We start from the raw sequence: 9265 nt of genomic DNA on the forward strand, positions 1-9265 counted from the left end.
TTAGCGTTAGTTACAGAAACACTTGACTCCTTACGCAGAAGGTGGCTGGATGCCGGGTCAGGAAACGCGGTGAGAGCTGTTCCAAACACAGGGCTGCAGTGCTGGGGCCTTGCAAACAGAGCCGTGGCCAGAAGCTAAAGCTCCACGCCAGGCACTGGGAGCTTGGGCAAGGCGCTCGTTCCTGCATTAACATTTGCTAGCACTCTTTCGTCTCACGTTTTGTTCCGTTTGTTCTTCTGACGGCAGATGCTGTGTGGGCTGTGATGCGTTTTCAGAGGGCGCCAGAAGCTGTGCTTGCAAGGGCAGCATTTATTAATGTCAGTGTGATGCTACAGCGTGACCAGGGCATTCTGCAGCTCTCCTGGGTCCAACAGGAGCTCATCAAGGGCTGGGGCTGTCGCCAAGTTGTGGGCTTTGAATGGATGCAGATTAAACCAGTGCAACCCCCTGTGTGACACAAGTTGAATCTCACCCTGGTTTATATTGGGGTCGCTGAAACTGATTCCTGGCTGATTTAAGCCAAGCTTGAATTGAATTAGCAGTGTCCACGCTGGCATTTGTACTGGTTTTAATCAATATAAAACAGTTTTAATGAAACTAATGCAGCTTGTGGGTGGAGAGCAGGCCAAAAAGGGAGCCCAAGATGGTAGCGCTGATGGGGGGGAAGGGAGTGATTTGCTCACGCTGCTGTGGCTTCAGCTGGAGAAGTGATGAGGTCTGTGTAGAGCATGTGTTCTCAAACTGGGGGTTGGGACCCCTCAGGGGGTCATGAGGTTATTACTTGGGGGGTCATGAGCTGTCAGCCTCCACCCCAAACCCCACTTTGCCTCCAGCATTTATAATGGTGTTAAATATATAAAAAAGTGTTTATGTATTCTATTATTCTAAGTGTTTTTAATTTATTAGGGGGATCGCATTCAGAGGCTTGCTATGTGAAAGGGGTCACCAGTACAAAAGTTTGAGAACCACTGGAAAGGTACATCGCTTTCATGGAGGATTCAATCAACATGGGTTTAGGGAAGATGGGTCCTGTCAAACTAACTTGATCATTTTTCTGGATGCGATTCCTAGTTCGGTAAAGGTCATGCAGTGATGATGTAACATATTCCACTTCTGGAAGACACTGGACTTGGGAGGATCACATGTCATTTTGAATAAAGCATTAGAACAATATGAAATGAACATGGCACACCTTAAATGGATTAAAAGATGACTAACTGATAGGTCACAACATTTACAGACTGCAGTGTATCAGCCACTCATCACAGGCGAGGGGGTTTGGACCTGCTGCCTGTCTACCTGTGGGCTGCCCCCTTGCAACCCCAGTACCTAATAGGCCCTAATGTAGGCCTCGCGGCCTGGGGGTTTCCAGGCCGGAGCTCCCCTGGCCGTTTCCCCTCAGCCCTGCCCCAATCTAGGTATCCCCTCAGGTCCCTGTAGCCAGACCCTTCCCTCTCTGCACGCAGAGAGAGACTCCGGCTAAGCTTCAGCCTAGCAGCCCCTTTATAGGCCCAGCTGCGGCCTGATTGCGGCGTGGCCCAGCTGCGGCCATTTCCCCCCAAGCTTCTCTTGCCCTCAGCCCTGGCTCTCAAGCCCCACAGGGCAGGAACGGGTAACCACCCCGCTGCAGAAGGGAGAGGTCAGTCTGCCCGGGCGGCCACTGCTGGAGCTCACTCCCTGCCTGCCTCCCTGGGCGGCCGCTGCTGGCTGGAGCTCGCTCCCTGCCTGCCTCCCTGGGCGGCCGCTGCTGGCTGGAGCTCGCTCCCTGCCTGCCTCCCTGGGCGGCTGCTGCTGGCTGGGACCCCTTCTGGCAGCCGCCGCCGCTCTTGCTGCTGTGGGGAGGGGGGGCCTTGCCGGCCTGCCCCCCTTCCCCACCTGTCTGGAGGGAGGAGAAGCGAGGAACCCGCCGCCCCCACCACCGCCGTTGTCACCCCTTCTGCCTGGGCCCTCGCCTGGCTGGCCGCCGCTCGCTGCTGAGCTGGCTGCCCCGTTGAGGAGGAGGAAGGCCGCTGCGGGGAATTGTGGAGGGGGTCGGTTATTGGACGGATTGACTTTACCAGCTGTGCTCCTGGGGGGGGGGGGTGGCCTCTTGCTGCTGTGGGGGGCCGGGGGAGAGGCGTGGAGCCCTTCCCCAGTCCTACTGCCCCCCACCACATCTTCCTTCACCACCACCACCCCCCTTTTTGCCACTGCCCCCTCCACCAACCCGGCTGACCCTCAACACCTGCTGCTCGACCCTCAACACCTGCTGCTCGCCCCTCGACGGGGCTGCTCGCTTCTTCGCCCACCACCACCTGGGACTGTTTCCAGCAGCGAGCACGGACTGGAGTGAGCCCCACAAGCGCTCGTGGGTGCACTCCCCCCCGCTTTTGTTTGGACTTGGCCCCCCTCCCTCAGTTGCATTACTTCCCATTACCCCCAGCCCAGTTTTCTCCTCCCTTCCTCCCATAGCTCCCGGGAAGATTTTTCCCTGGTTGTTTGCCTGTCCCACCCGGGCCCTATCCTAGTTCCTGGGTTTGTTCGTGTGCCTGCCCCGCCCCAACCCTTGCAAATTGTTGCTTCACCTGCCCCGCCCTTCCCCAGGAGTTTGGTTCCCACCCTGCCCTTGTGCTCTACTTGCCCCACCCCCAGTTGTTTGCTGTTCCCCCTGACTCCCGCTGACCCCTGCCCCGCCCAGCCCACAGTGTGGTGTGCCCATGTCCCCTTTCGGAGCACTTGTGCCCCCCCCCCCCGTTTTAAGTTATTTACCCTGATCACTGCACCTCCCCTGATGCAATTATAGTCCTTCCCCTTCCCAGTGCAGCCGGAGGAGCCGGCGCCCCGCCCTGCGCCCGTGATTGTCCCCCTCTCCTTTTTGTCCCCGTGTCCTCCTGTTGTTCGCACCCTCCTCCCCTGCCTGCAGCCTGGCAGGGAGGAGCGGTTGCTTCTTCCCTTCCCCCGGTGCCCTGCTACAGTTCCCCCCCGCCCACGCTGGTACCCTCCTCCCTGCATACAGTCGAGCAGGGAGGAGTGGTTGGCCCTGTCCCACCTTCCCTATTCCCCATACCCTGTTTGCTGGACCCTCCTCCCCTGCCTGCCGTCTGTTGGGGAGGAGCAGTTATCCATTGTTCCACCCCCAATTTAGGGCCTCCTCCTGCCTCTTTCCACCGTGGAGGAGGATCCTGCCTCTGCCCCTGGCCCCGTCCCTGCCGCTGCCCCTGCCCCCACTGCTCCCATAGTTCCTCCCATGCCCATCCCAGCGGCTACCCTCTTGGCCACCACGAGCCCAGACTCCGCCGCTGCCATGGCTGCCCCTTCCACCGGCAAAAAGGGCCAGGGGAATAAACAGGGCAAAGATCCCGCCCAGAAAACAAAACCTCCCGTTGGCGGGGCTGCCCTCCCTGCCACGGCCCCGACATCTGCCACGGCCCCTCCCTCCCCAGCCGTTCCCTCCACCAGCTCTGGGGGTGCTCCATCCCTAGCCCCCAGAGCGTACGCCCAGGTGGCTGCCGCCCCCCCCGCATGCCGCCGCGCCATCTGCCCCGACTGCCGCCCTCGGTGCCATTCCTGGGGGCCGGGGCCCCTTCCCCTCGCTGACCAGGAGGCACGGCGTCCGCTGCCTCCTGGTGCCCGCCTCGCCCCACACGGAGACGTACGTGCGGGCGTTGGCGAGGGTGGTAGGGCCCACGGCCGTCGTGGCGGCCTCCAAGATGTACGGTAAGGTTGCGTTCTTCCGAGCGCCGGAGGCCGCCGCTCAGAAGGCGGTAGAGAAGGGCATGGTGGTGGGGGGCGTGTTCGTCCCCCTAGAACCCCTGGAGGTCTTGGGCGTACGGGTGGTATTGACCTCCGTCCCGCCCTTCCTGCCCAGCGTTGCCCTGTTGCCTGCCCTCTCCACCCTGGGGAAACCCATCTCCATCATCAGCCCTCTCCCGCTGGCTGCAAGGACCCCGCCCTCCGCCACGTCCTCTCGTTCCGCCGGCAGGTGCAGATTCCAGTGCCGCCGGCGACGCGTGGCGGGGTGGCGCTCGAGGGGTCCTTCCTGGTGCCCTATCAGGGGGCCCATTACCGGGTCCACTATTCGACAGCAGAGGCCCGGTGCTTTCTCTGCCGGGCTGTCACGGAGTGTGGGGGAGTCCGGGCCCTGCACCCCTCTTCTTGGGATCCACTGAGACTCTCAGCCAGCCAGTAAAACCGAAGGTTTATTGGACAACAGGAACACAGTCCAAAACAGAGCTTGTGGGTACAACCAGGACCCCTCAGTCAAGTCCTTCTGGGGGAGCAGGGAGCTTAGACCCCAGCCCTGGGGTTCCCTGTGTTCCTCCACCCAGCCCTCAACTGAAACTAAACCCACCGAGCAGGTTCCCTGCTGCAGCCTCCATCCACATTCCTGGGCAGAGGTGTTACCTCCCCCTCCCCCTCCTGGCTCAGGTGACAGGCTCTCAGGTCTCCCACCCCCAGGGCACATTCCCAGGTCAACACTCCCCCCTCCCTGCTGCGTCACATCGTCACATCTCTCCCCCCTTCGAGACTGAACTGAGCGGGGTCACTGTGACCAGTGACCTGGGGAAGTTCGGGGCCCCCTCTCCGGGACAGCGCATCCGCTATCAGGTTGGCACTTCCCTTCACGTGGACCACGTCCATGTCGTAATCCTGCAGGAGCAGGCTCCACCTCAGGAGCTTGGAGTTGGCTCCTTTCATCTGGTGCAGCCAGGTCAGGGGAGAGTGGTCGGTGTAGACGGTGAAGTGTCGCCTGAAGAGATAGGGCTCTAGTTTATTGAGGGCCCACACCATGGCCAGGCACTCCTTCTCGATGGCCGCGTTGTGTTGCTCCCGGGGTAGCAACTTCTTGCTCAGGTACACGATGGGGTGTCTCTCCCCCTTTCCATCCTCCTGCCTTAACACCGCCCCCAGTCCCATGTCTGAGGCGTCGGTGAACACCACAAAGGGCTTGTCAAAGTCTGGGTTTGCCAGAGCTGGGCCACTGACCAGAGCCTCCTTCAGCGCCCGGAAAGCCTCCTGGCACTGCTCGGTCCAGACCACCTTGTCTGGCTTCCCCTTCTTGCATAGCTCAGTGATGGGGGTGGCTATGGCGCTAAAGTGGGGCACAAATCTTCGGTAGTATCCTGCCATCCCAATAAAGGCTTGGACCTGCTTTTTGGTGTGGGGAGCGGGCCAGTCTCTGATCACCTCCACCTTGGCCGGTTCCGGCTTTAGGCGGCCGCTCCCCACCCGATGGCCCAGGTAAGATACTTCAGCCATCCCCACCTTGCACTTCTCCGCTTTTACAGTCAGCCCAGCCCCCTGGAGTCGGTCCAGCACTTGTCTAACCTGGGACACATGGTCCTCCCAGGTCTGGCTAAAGACACAGATGTCGTCAATATACGCCACGGCAAAACTCTCCATCCCCCTCAGGAGCTGGTCCACCAGGTGCTGGAAGGTGGCCGGCGCGCCCTTGAGGCCGAAAGGCAGGGTCAGGAACTCATAGAGCCCTAGTGGGGTGATAAAGGCCGATTTCAGCCGGGCATCTGCATCCAGCGGCACTTGCCAGTAGCCCTTTGTAAGGTCCATGGTGGTAAGGTACCGAGCTCCTCCCAGCTTGTCTAGGAGCTCGTCCGGCCTGGGCATGGGGTAGGCATCCGATACAGTGATGGCATTGAGCTTCCGATAGTCCACACAGAACCGGACTGACCCATCCTTTTTGGGGACCAGCACCACCGGCGAGGCCCAAGGGCTGGCCGATGGCTGGATCACCCCCAAAGCCAGCATGTCCCGGACCTCTCTTTCCAGGTCCTGAGCAGTTTTCCCTGTGACTCGGAAGGGGGAGCATCTTATCGGCGGGTGCGACCCTGTCTGCACCCGGTGGACAGTCAGATTAGTGCGTCCAGGCTGGTTGGAAAACAGCTGTCGGTACGGATGCAGCACCCCCCTGACCTCAGCTTGCTGGGCAGGGGTGAGCTGATCCGAGAGGGGGATTGTTTCCAGGGGGGAACCAGCTCTGGTCCCAGGGAATAGATCTACTAAAGGGTCATCTCCCTGCTCCTCCCACTGACCACACACAGCTAACACCACATTCCCCCTGGCATAATATGGCTTCATCATATTCACATGGTACACCCGGCGGTGGTGGGCCCGGTTCGACAGCTCCACCACATAGTTTACCTCATTGAGCTGCTTGACGACCTTGAACGGGCCCTCCCAGGCGGCCTGTAGTTTGTTCTTTCTCACGGGGATGAGAACCATCACCTGATCCCCGGTGGCGTAGGCCTGGGCCCGCGCCGTGCGGTCATACCAGACCTTCTGCTTCCTCTGGGCTCTGGCCAGATTCTCCCTGGCCAGGCCCATGAGTTCAGCCAGTCTCTCTCGGAAGATCAGGACATACTCCACCACTGACTCTCCATCGGGAGTGGCCTTCCCCTCCCACTCGTCTCTCATCAGGTCCAGGGGGCCCCTCACCCCCCTTCCATATAACAGTTCGAAAGGCGAAAATCCGGTAGACTCCTGGGGCACCTCCCTGTACGCGAACAGCAGGTGAGGTAAGTACTTGTCCCAATCCTGCGGGTGCTGGTTCATAAAGGTTTTCAGCATCATCTTTAGCGTCCCGTTAAACCTCTCCACCAGCCCATTGGACTGGGGGTGATACGCTGAGGCCCAGTCATGCCGGACCCCACATTTCTCCCACAAGCACCGGAGCAGGGCCGACATGAAGTTGGAGCCTTGGTCTGTCAAGACTTCCCTGGGGAACCCCACTCGGCTGAAAATGGTCAGGAGCGCATCTGCCACGGTGTCTGCTTCAATGGAAGCTAAGGGCACTGCCTCGGGGTAGCGGGTGGCGAAATCTACCACCACCAGAATGTATTTCTTCCCCGACCGGGTCGTCTTGCTGAGAGGCCCCACGATGTCCATGGCCACCTTCTGGAAAGGCTCCTCTATGATGGGCAAAGGTCTCAACGCCGCTTTCCCCTTGTCCCGGGCCTTCCCCACCCTCTGACAGGGGTCACAGGATCGGCAATACTGCCGGACGGTGGTAAAGACCCCGGGCCAGTAAAAGTTCTGTAGCAACCTCTGCCGGGTGCGCCGGATTCCCTGGTGCCCTGCGAGGGGGATGTCATGGGCTAGGGACAGGAGCTTGCGGCGGTACTTCTGGGGGACCACCAGCTGCCTCCTGACCCCACAGGACTCCCCTTCCCCTGGGGGAGCCCATTCTTGGTACAGGAACCCCTTCTCCCACAGGAACCTCTCCTGGCAGCCTCTCCTCATGGTCCGTCCCTCACTGAGGTCGGCCAGGTCCCTGAGCTTCTGCAAGGAGGGATCTTTCCTCAACTCGGCCTGGGAACTCAGCGGCTGGGGAAGGGATGGGGCCCGGTTCCCCCTCCGTGGCCAGGTCTGAGGCCGCAGCCTCTCTGAGCCGTGCCCCTCGGCGCTCCCTCCCCACCCGAGTAGGGTCTCGCGCCTCCAGTGTGGTACCCTCCCCAGGGTCAGGTCGCAGTGCCCCTCGCTGGCTCTGGCTACGGGTCACAACCAGGGCGGTCTGGGGGTCGCTTGGCCAGTCCTCTAGGTCTCCCCCCATCAAAACTTCAGTGGGCAAATGGTGGTGTACCCCCACATCCTTGGGGCCCTCCTTGGTCCCCCATTTCAGGTGTACCCTTGCCACGGGCACCTTAAATGGGGTCCCGCCCACCCCCGTCAGGGTCAGGTAGGTGTTGGGCACCACCCGATCTGGGGCCACCACCTCGGGCCGGGCCAGCGTCACCTCCGCGCCCGTATCCCAGTATCCATTGACCTTCCTCCCATCCACCTCCAGGGGAACAAGGCACTCTCTCCGGAGGGACAGCCCCGCACCCACCCTGTAAACCGAGCACCCTGAGTCCAGAGCCTCCAGCCCTCTGGCGGGGCTGGCTGGGGGTACTCTTCCCTCCTGAGCAGGTGGCAAACTGGTAGCCCCCCTTTCCTGGGTCGCCTGCCCCTCGTCCAGCTGAGTCCCTACCCAGTTAACCCTGGGTAGGTTGGGTCTGCTCAGTTTGTCCCTGAGCCCGGGGCACTGGGCCCGTACGTGGCCTCTCTGGCCACAGTGATAGCAGCTCAGGTCACGTTGGTCCCCTCGAACGGGTCGGAGGGGCCCGACACCAGGCGTTCCCCTTTGGAGGGGGTTCTCCCTATTTCCCCGCTGGGAGGCCCCATGGTGACTCTCTCTCTGCATCGGGGGGGGCCTGTTCTTTTGGGACTCCTCCCGGCTACCCCCTGACCGACTGTTCACAAACTCGTCGGCCAGCTGCCCTGCATGCTGGGGGTTCGCGAGCTTTTTGTCCACCAGCCACAGCCTCAGGTCGGATGGGCACTGTTCATACAGGTGCTCCAGTACGATCAGGTCAAGCAGGTCCTCTTTAGCTTGGGCCCCCGCTGTCCACTTGCGGGCATATCCCTGCATCCTGTTGACCAGTTGTAGGTAGGTGACCTCAGGCGTTTTACGCTGACTCCGGAACCTTCTCCGGTACATCTCGGGGGTCAGCCCAAACTCACGGAGCAGGGCCTGTTTGAACAGTTCATAGTCCCCTGCCTCTGCCCCTGTCATCCGGCTGTAGACCTCCACGGCTTTGGGGTCCAGTAAGGGGGTGAGGAACTGGAGCCTGTCTGCAGGGTCAACCCTGTGCATCTCGCAGGCATTCTCAAAGGCCGTCAGGAAGCTATCTATGTCCTCCCCCTCCTTTCGCTGGGCCAGGAAGCACTTATCAAAGCTCCTTGAGGTCTTGGGTCCCCCCTCACTCACCGCAGCCGGGGCCCCACTGCTCCTCAGCCTGGCCAGCTCCAGTTCATGCTGTCTTTGTTTCTCCTTCTCCTGCTGCTCATGTTGACGTTCCCTCTCGTTCTCCTGACGTTCCCTCTCCTTCTCCTGACGCTCCCTCTCCTTCTCCTCCTGCTCATGTTGACGTTGTTTCTCCTTCTCCTGCTGCTCATGTTGACGTTCCCTCTCCTTCTCCTGACGCTCCCTCTCCTTCTCCTCCTGCTCATGTTGACGTTGTTTCTCCTTCTCCTCCTGCTCATGTTGACGTTGTTTCTCCTTCTCCTCCTGCTCATGTTGACGTTGTTTCTCCTCATGTTGACGTTGTTTTTCATGATCCTCCAGCTCCCTCATTTTCCTCTCCCTCTCCCATTCCAGCCGCATCCGCTCCAGGGATGGGGAGCTCCGCTGGGAGGATCCCCTGCTGGCTGCTGGGGTCAGGGGGCCCTCGGTATTCGCTGGGCTTCCCACAACCCCTCCCCCAGGCATAGGTAGGAAGGGTCTCGGGGT

This window comes from Natator depressus, chromosome 1 (genome assembly GCF_965152275.1).
Source record: "Natator depressus isolate rNatDep1 chromosome 1, rNatDep2.hap1, whole genome shotgun sequence".
Classification (NCBI taxonomy): Eukaryota; Metazoa; Chordata; order Testudines; family Cheloniidae; genus Natator; species Natator depressus.